Source organism: Solanum pennellii, chromosome 1, assembly GCF_001406875.1.
Source record: "Solanum pennellii chromosome 1, SPENNV200".
Lineage (NCBI taxonomy): Eukaryota > Viridiplantae > Streptophyta > Magnoliopsida > Solanales > Solanaceae > Solanum > Solanum pennellii.
The window spans coordinates 107978852-107988579 of record NC_028637.1 but is presented as its reverse complement, the minus strand read 5'-3'; positions in this window follow the sequence as shown (position 1 = coordinate 107988579).

Here is a 9728-nt window from a genome sequence, read left to right as displayed (position 1 = left end):
ACTAGCCCCACCCCACCCCCACCACCCAAAAAAAAATAATTTTATTTTTAAAAAATATTTTTAATTTCATAAAATAATTTTTATCCTAGTAAAAATAAAAGATGTCTCTCAAAAACATTTTTAATTCATAAATTAAACACTAAAAATCATTTCCGGAAAATATTTTTCTAGTTACCAACCAAACATGAGAAAATAAGTCCAAAATCTACTTGTTTTTCAGGAAAACATTTTCTAGGAAAACATTTTCCTCCATACCAAACACACCCTTAGTAATATAAATTTTAAATTATTTCTTTTCATCGAAAAATTAGGTGATTTCTTCTCATATGTTTACTCACGTTGAACACACACCAAAAAAAAAAGAAAAAAGTTAATAACCTATGTCGTTGTGGTTTCTAATTATCATACGGTTTAATATTTTAATTTTAACATTAAAATTTATTTATACATCATTATAATTTTTTTGGATTTGTTAGATTTTTATATTAATACTTTCTTTATTTTATATTAATTTTTTTATGTCGTGTAGGATTCATTTGTTTATTTATTTAAAAGTTGGATAGTTAAAATGTCTGATTGTACATTATGAAAGTTAGAGGTCAAAATTAAAATTTAAAACTAAAGTTTATAATTTAATATATGTATTATGATTTATGCCTGATTAAATTAACGATCTCTATTTTGATTTAAATTTTAAAATAAGGTAAATATATATACCAGAAAATCGGGGAAAGGAATATTGTATGCTATATTTGATTGTTTCATTAAAGATTTTGTGTGGAACCCAACACATCATCATTTCCACCTTTGGTTTTATCCTTTTTAAAAAAAAATAAATAAGCAAAGTTGTGGTTTGGTAAAGTAGTTGGTTTTTTAGTTCTTCATTCAGCATGATTAACGTTTACGAGTATTTTAAAACTCTTAAGAAAATTACGCAAAATTATTTTTCATACTCAATTTTTAAATTTTAAAAATAACTTTTTAAATGTTTTGTATGTAAAAAAAATTAGTTCAAGAATATTTGTATATTATTTAAACAAATATTATAAGAGGTGGGAGTGAAAATTTTAAGAGTGGGAACATGGATAAATATAATATACGTTGTAGAGTTGGGAGGAGATCTAAATTTTGATTTTTCCTAAAAAAAAATATTTACCAAAAATTTTACTAATAGAATATAGAAAAAATATTTTCTTCCATACGAACACACTTTAAAAGTTTTTAGATTGTTCCATCGAAATATTTAATACAACTCTATCCTATTTCTTTAGGAGTCATTTGATGTGAGGAATAATAATTCTAAGATAAAATATAATTAATTTATTTATCCGATTTTGATTAGGAATACAAATTAGTCTCATATTTATCTATTCCATATGTATATTATATTGATAAAATAAATTACTATATATAACGATAAAATAATTAATTTCATAAAATATCTCTATCCGAAAATTACTTTGCGTATCTAATTTCCCTATCAAACAATCTTTAAAGTTAACCACCCACTTTGTTTAAACTTTAAATTAAAAAATAAAGAGTACACGTATTTAAAAAAATATATGAACATATTATAGGTCATGAATATAGGAGTAGGGCAAAAAAGAAAAAGAGCATACTGAAGTAGAGGAAATGGCCAAAATAGTCCTTGAAATTTAGGTTTAGACTCAAAATAGTCCCTTAAATATAAGTTTGAAGCACTAATAGTCCTTATAATTTTGAGAAATGGTACACTTTTTAGCTGTTATTATGGAAGGAGACTACTAACAATACCAAACAGAACACATGTTTTCTCCCAATTAGAGTAAAATAAAAAGTATCATTTATTGGCCAATTTTATTACTTCTCCTAATAAAGCTAAAAAATTTAAAGAATAAAATATCAACACTAACACTTTGTTTGGATCATTGTTACCCATTGTTTCATAATTTATTGTATTGTATTGTACTCTATTGTACTGTATTGTATGGTAGATACAATGTTGGCTAGATTGTATTGTTTGTTGTTGTTCAGTAACATTTTAATTGTTTGGATTTGATTGTATTCGTATTATAATTTATAAATTTACTTAAATATCCTTAATTATGCTAGGGTAGGAGGTTTGACTAGATTTAAATAATTAAGGTACAGGATAAAATAGTATTTTAATGTATTATGTAAGATATAATTAAAAAAAGAAATTAAGTAACAATTGAAACACACCAAATTAATTTTTCTATAAAATAGGGATTTCTATTGTTACGTAACAACGAAATTTAATAATACAGTATAATATATTTTAAGTAACAATCAAAACAAATATTATAGATAATGTTGATAAAGTATAAATATACGATGAGACTATTTCCCCTATTTTAAGTCTTAAGTCTAAATTAAGTAATTTATTAAAAATTTAAATTCAGTCAAAGTTCGTTACCGATATTTTAGCTTAGCCCACCATCGAACAATACAAGGTTAGCTCAAAGACGACAAAACATGTGCGATGGTCTCATTTTATTGGGTACCAAGAAAACAACAATTCCTTCTAGAACACTTAATTTTAATTTTAAAATAAATTATTGATCGTATAAAATTATGATGTAAAATTAGATTGATTTGAAGGTAAAATTTTATTTGGACATGCAATTTAGTTTTTTTAAAAAAAATTATACTTTCCTTCTAGAACTCTTATTTTTAATTTTAAAAGAAATTATTGTTCTGTTTGAACATGTAATATAAAATCATGATTTAAAAATTAGATTGATCTGAAGTTGAAATTTTATTTGGACATGTAATTTATTTTTATTTTTTAAAAAAGTATACTTTTCCTTCTAGAACATTTAATTTTAATTTTAAAATAAATTATTGATCCGTTTGAGCATATAATATAAAATCATGATTTAAAATTAGATTGATTTGAAGTTGAATTTTATTTGGACATGCAATTTGTTTTTTTTTTAAAAAAAAATTATACTTTTTTCTCATAAACACAAACATTATAAATTATGAAAACTATCAATGTTTTTTCATTTTATACAATTTTATCAAATGAACAAATTATATATGATAAACACAAATCAAAATATAATAAGAAACCGCATTGAAAAACCACAATCTTTATGTTTCTTCTACTAGTCAACAATAACAACTAGTTAGTAATTCTTTACTATAATTTTTTCATATAATATAAACAGTCAACAATAACAAGAACTAGTTAGTAATTCTTTACTATTTTTTTTCATATAATACAAATAATCTCTTTAATTATGTTCCTCAGTCTTTCTTTTCAAAATTAAAATAATAACTTTTTTTTAAAAAAATATATAATATAAACATATAAAACTTCACATTTAAAATAAAATCACAAATTATGTTATTTAAAAAATTTAAAATATAAAATCATTACTTCAAATCACATGTTTGAAATGCTAATAATTCAAAACGATGATAAATCAGACGCAAAAAAAAGTATTTTTTTAATTACAATATATAAATATGATAATGAGTAGTTGCTATTCCTTACCAGCCATATTTATTGACGTAAACTTGTCACTTTGTTTTTTTCATAAAATTTTCACGTGCCCAATTCAAGTCACTAAATGCCACATATAATCGGTTTATTTTATTGAAATTTTCGATTTATATCTTGGTGATATTATTTATAAGATATTATTTGAGATGCAGAGACTTCAACCACTAACATTAACAGAAAGGGAAAACAAAATTTTATATAATCTGATAAGAGAAATGGAGCTGTCAAAGCCTATGCAATTGAGTAATATTAGGAGTAAATAATAATGTAATACCCAGGAGCTGATCTAAATCATTTATTAAAAAAAATCAGATCTCTACAAAAATGATTAAGATCTAAAAAACAAATATATTAAACATAAATAATTAGGAAATGTCCAATTACAAATTAATTAAAATTAATGAGACGACAAATTAAATACATAAAAAGTTGAATCTTCTCCCTCAGAATATTATTGCAAATCATTACTCCCTTTGTCCCATATTAATTTAGCATCTATTTAAAAATATTTATTTTATATTAATGGTTCACTTTACTAGATCAAAAAATCTTTAAATAATTTTTTCCTATATTATCCTCACAATTAATATTTTTTTTCACAGTATTCACATTTGCTGCAAAATTTTAAAAGTTTTAAGGAAAAAATTAGTAAAATTATTTCTTGTTTTTAATATGAATGTAAAATAAAAATGATCGACTAACATAAAATAAAGTGAGTAGTTTCTAAGCATCCTTGAGAATAATATGTATAACAAAACTTCACTAGAGCGTTCTTAAACAATTAATATAATTCAAATTAAGGATAAGGTTGTACACATAAATTCTCATTGTTTGATTTTTCTCTAAATCTCATATATTAATTAAAAGTTTAATACACTGAACTGTCTAAATTAGAGAAATATCAGATCATTAGCAACTCTGTATGCACATGCGTCGAGATTATATTTCAACAACATGATCAACTAACGTTTCCACGTGCTAACTTAATCATATTATATAAATTAGAAAAATACATTTAAAAAGACTAGAAAAATCATAACACGTACAAATTATGAATATTTAGTACAAAAACAATTAGTTGCATTATCAATGAATGTGCATGTATGTACTGCAGTACTGGCGTTTTAATTAATTATGAAAACTTGCAATAATGATGAGGTCCCAATTGCTTAATTATATACGATGAATATAAGAAATTAATTGAATGATATATTCGACTTTATCTTATACTTATTTTCTACTACTAATATTTAGTAACATCGCATGTTCATATGTAGTTGAGTACACGCTACAAACATGTAAATAAAATGAAAGAAATGAGGTTAAAATGGGATTTCAAAAATAAAGGCAAGATATTTATTCTTCACCTTACATCCAGTGTTTAGCATTTGGTTCATGGACAATTTTGATTTTTGGGGGCCTCAATATTAGGTGAGACGGGCTCTGCTCTGATACCATGTGAGATTAGGTTTTAGAATTAACTCACGTCCCAAAAGTTAGCTCAAAAGGAGGAGGATTGTCTAATTCTTATAAGAAGTTCACGCATCTCATTAATCATTGATATGGACTTTTGTCATTCTTTAACAATTAACAGTTAATAATAAAGATCAAATTGAAAAAAATATCTTAATTTATTAAGAATATACTAAGTAAAAGGAAAATATATTTTATATGCTGGACTAATAAAACATACTGGAGCAGTAGGAATTTTTTTTATAAATATATATTTTCATCATATAGTTTTTAAATATCTAAATATTTTATTTAAAATATCAAATTAATATAATATAATTTAATTTTAAAACTAAGCGTTTTTATTTTTTAAATAATCCCAAGGTATAATGTGCTTGGGATTGATGAACTGTAACGTTCTTTTTTTAAAAATTGTCGAGACTTATGTTTTACGAAGGTACAGACACAGATATTTTGCGTCTTAATTTAAATTTGACAATTTTTTCTTTTTTTATATTAATTTTTTCATACTAATAAATATTATATAAAAAATAATTTATTTAACAAATACTTTTAAAATAAATTAGCACAAATACGTGTGTTTTTTATCCAACAAAAATAAAAATCTTCATTTAAGCTGACCTACCATTTTTACCAAATATTAACTCTTCATCTCCATTTGATCTTTATCAATTCACGTAGATTTTTTCCTCACAATAACCCATCATTTTTCGGCAACAAGTTCTTCAAATAAAAGATAAAAATGAACTCCCCAAGAGAGAAGTTCGATAAGAACAATCAGATTTTGTTCTTGATAAGCATTTTCACAAGCGAAGAAGAAACATCATCCAACGAATAGAGATAAATCGTTGAAAATTATATCTAAACTTTCATATATATGGGTAAAATTGTCACATCTAAATTAGTTTATATTTATTTTAAGTAGGTTTAAAGAATGATTACAAGTAAATGGAAATAAGAGAGATCGACATAATATTGTAAATCACAAGAGAGGTGAATGTTATAGAGCGAAACCTGAAGGAAAATCTCTGAAATTATTCCAAAAATATATTTATCTTGATGTAATTTTTACCGATCCAACAATATATATAAGTTTTGATTAAATTTGTTGTTTTCTTCAAAATATAATAGTCCGACGATGTGATGGGATTAAAACAATACTCAATTTTTTTTTGGTCTAAACTTTTTGTCTTCTTTCATTATATAATTTATATTACCTTCAAATTATAAACACAATATATATTCTACACAGGTTTGATTTAGTGAATTTTTTCCTTCAAAAAATGCTTTCAAGTTAAGAATTTAAGCACAATTTTATTTGATACTTAACTGGAAGTTGAGGTAAATAATGATTTGACTTCTGAGGTGTAATAAGGTAATTAATATAAGATAATGGGAAGAACATGTAGTCATAATAGTTACATGATCTAACAAAATTTTAATGACGGCATCTATCTCCACTTTTCTTTAAAGAAAGATGATTGCGTGTACTAAACTTTCATTATATTTATCGTTCATAAACGAATTAGATTACAAAAATTTATTATACACAAATATATTCTATATTTATACGTAAAAAATATTATTTTTCAGATCACAGTAACATCTTGATCACATTTATTTATCAATATATATATCTTTTCCACTTTATGCCTTCTTATATACTGTATTCTTTAATATTTTAATATTAAAATACTTGAAAGTCCAACACAATAAATAATTAACATATAGAAAGCAGAAACATTAAATATAATGGCGTGTCGTAGAAAACGTAAAAGAAGAAAATGAATTTGGTCATGCAAAGCCTAATGCACGTTATAAAAAAAGAAAATAAAAAAAATACGGAGTTTCTTAAGAAGTTTAAGTTGACATTCAATATTAGTGTTATATTAGTTGTTCATATTATTAAATAATTATTTTAAATTATTTGTCAATAAAATTACTTATCTATTCCCATTTAACCCTTGTCATTAGTACTAATTATGCTTTTCATGAAGTAATTGAATAAATTCATAAAGTTCTAAAAGATGTCATGTTAAAAAATAAATTAGCGAAACTACTTTTCTATTAATAATTTTTAAAGAGAAAAAGAACGACTAATATAACACAAAAGAAATAATAAATCTATACACTTTATTTCAGAGGGCTGCCTATCTTCATTAATTATTAATCACGCACTAAGTTAATGTTGTCATTAACTGTCTTTTTTTCTAAACATTTTCGTGTTGCTTCATAGTTTACAGAACACGTTAGTTACGTTATTTTAATATATATATTTTAATTCCAATTTGGTAGGCTATAAGAGTCTGTAATATGTATACAGTGACGCAAAATAAACCAACCTTTTACTTCATCTTAGATGAAATATTTTGAAGTAAGTTACTTCTGAATTTGCACCTTGAATTGGTCAAATTACATTAATTGTGCCATGAAATTAAAACCTCACTTAGAAACATAAGTTATAAAATAATAATATCGATATATTAAGTATAATTTCATAAATCATATATCGGAAGAATATTATGTATATACAGATCTTAATCATTATCTCTATTTCTGTGAAGTTGAAGTTGTTTTCAACGAAACCCTCATCTCAAAAGAAATTTATTTAAAGAAGAGCTGCAAGAATATATGACAAGCAAGATAACAAAATACAAAACAAATGAAACGATAAATATAATACACGTTGAATAAAAATTAAAAATATGTAATTACTAATTATTAATATTACTGATAAGGATAAAAGGAGGGGAGGCTAACTAAGCCCTTACCTCTCCTTTGTAAAATATAACAACACTTAGATTACCTAATATAATCTTTGATTTTGATTCTCAATAATACTCAATTACCTACTCATAAAAAGAGTAATCTCACTAAAAAATTTAAATTCAATCTTTCATTATTATTATTTTCCTTTTAATTGCAGATGATCTAACATAAATCATCCTCTTTTACTAAAAAAAAACATTTAACATAACAAAAGTAATCATACTATATAATGTCTATATACATTGTTAAAAGACAACAAATTAAATAATTATGTCCTGTAGTTAGGTCATGGTGTGAAATGTGTGGAAGTCCTTCAACATAACCAAAAGACAAGATAAATAAAATTTTCTTTTTCAAAGATGAGCTAATCAATTGATGACATTACAAAATTAGTATCCATTTTAATAATGTCATAATAGTTATTTTAAAAAAAATTTATCCTCTACTGTGGTAGTATTTTATTTTTTTTCCTTGTATATAATAAGTACATGTTTACTTGACATAATAATTTATCCACTATGTAATAATTTCTCTATAATTATTTATTAGGTATGTTTTATATTTATATAATTATTTTAACTGTTTTGATATATGAATTATTCAAGTCAAGAATCTTTTGAAAATAATTTTTCTATCTTTATTAGTAGGGGTAAGTTTTCCTTCTATTCTTTCAAATTTCATTTATATAATTATATTGAATATGTTATTGAAATTATAAAACGCAGAACAAATTTAAAAAAAAGACTTTGTTAATATCATCGATGAAATATTATTATACAATTCATTGGTACATCGAAACCTAAATAGATTGCGTTGCAAGCACAAGGAAAAGGAAAACAATGATATTAAACAATTGAAAATCTTTCATAAATTTGACACATTTGCATTTAATCAAGACCTAATTTGTTTAGGTCACTCTCTATGGGCCATGGCTGACCTAATCCTCCTAAAAGAACATATTCTCTTTACAAAAGGTCATGTATTACTATAATCTATGATTACTTTATATCATAGGAGTTTAAGTTTCTTTATTTATATATAGTATATATACCAATAGTGTAAAAGTAGTTATACTTATACAACCATTTTTTGTTAAAAGTGGCTACATGTAAATATTTATAATAAGAATTAAATCATAATAAGAAGTTCGTTTAAACTTTTTTTAGCGAAGAATTTGAATACATGGAGTTCATTTTTACCACGTTAGAGTTTTATTAATACTTAAGGACGAATACAAAATTATTTCTTAGTGCCAAAAAATAAATAGACCAAAAATATAACGGTCGATAAAATTGAATAATAAATGGCAAGTTTTGAACTTTTCCCATATTAAGAATAAAAAATTGTTTAGGCCATGCCCTAATTTATTATTCTATCTTATCTATCCAATTTTTAAAAAATGCAAAATCAGAAGTGTAAGACATGTGATAATGTTTTTAAATCTAAGTAGGGTTTTTTTTCCTTCTTTTTTCTGTCATTGGAAATCAAATGCATGATATGTAAGATGACAAAACCAAATGAATTGGAGTGATTAAGTAAGAAAATGAAGAAAAGGATTTAGAAAATCTTCATAAAAAAGGACATTCATTAATAATATAAGAAAGGGAAAAATTAGCAAATTAGACAAAATTCCTAACTTAATTATTTTAAAAACATCTACACTTTAAAATAATTATTGAAAATGTCAATATTTTAGAAAAATAATTTGTATTCAAATTTTTATTTTCAAAATAGTCTAACTTTGAATCAAATTCTACGTCCATTACCTATTTACACTTCTTCCTATGTTTTAGTACCATTAAATTTATTTTTCATCTTTCACTTTTCAATTTTTTTTTCTTTTATCAACTTTGTTTTCACCATTCCCATTATTCACTTTTTCTCTTTTTGTTTTCTTTTATCAAAATTTCACCATTATTCTCTCTCATTATTGAAGAAGAATTAATTATTCAAGTTCGTAACAATTTGTTCAAAT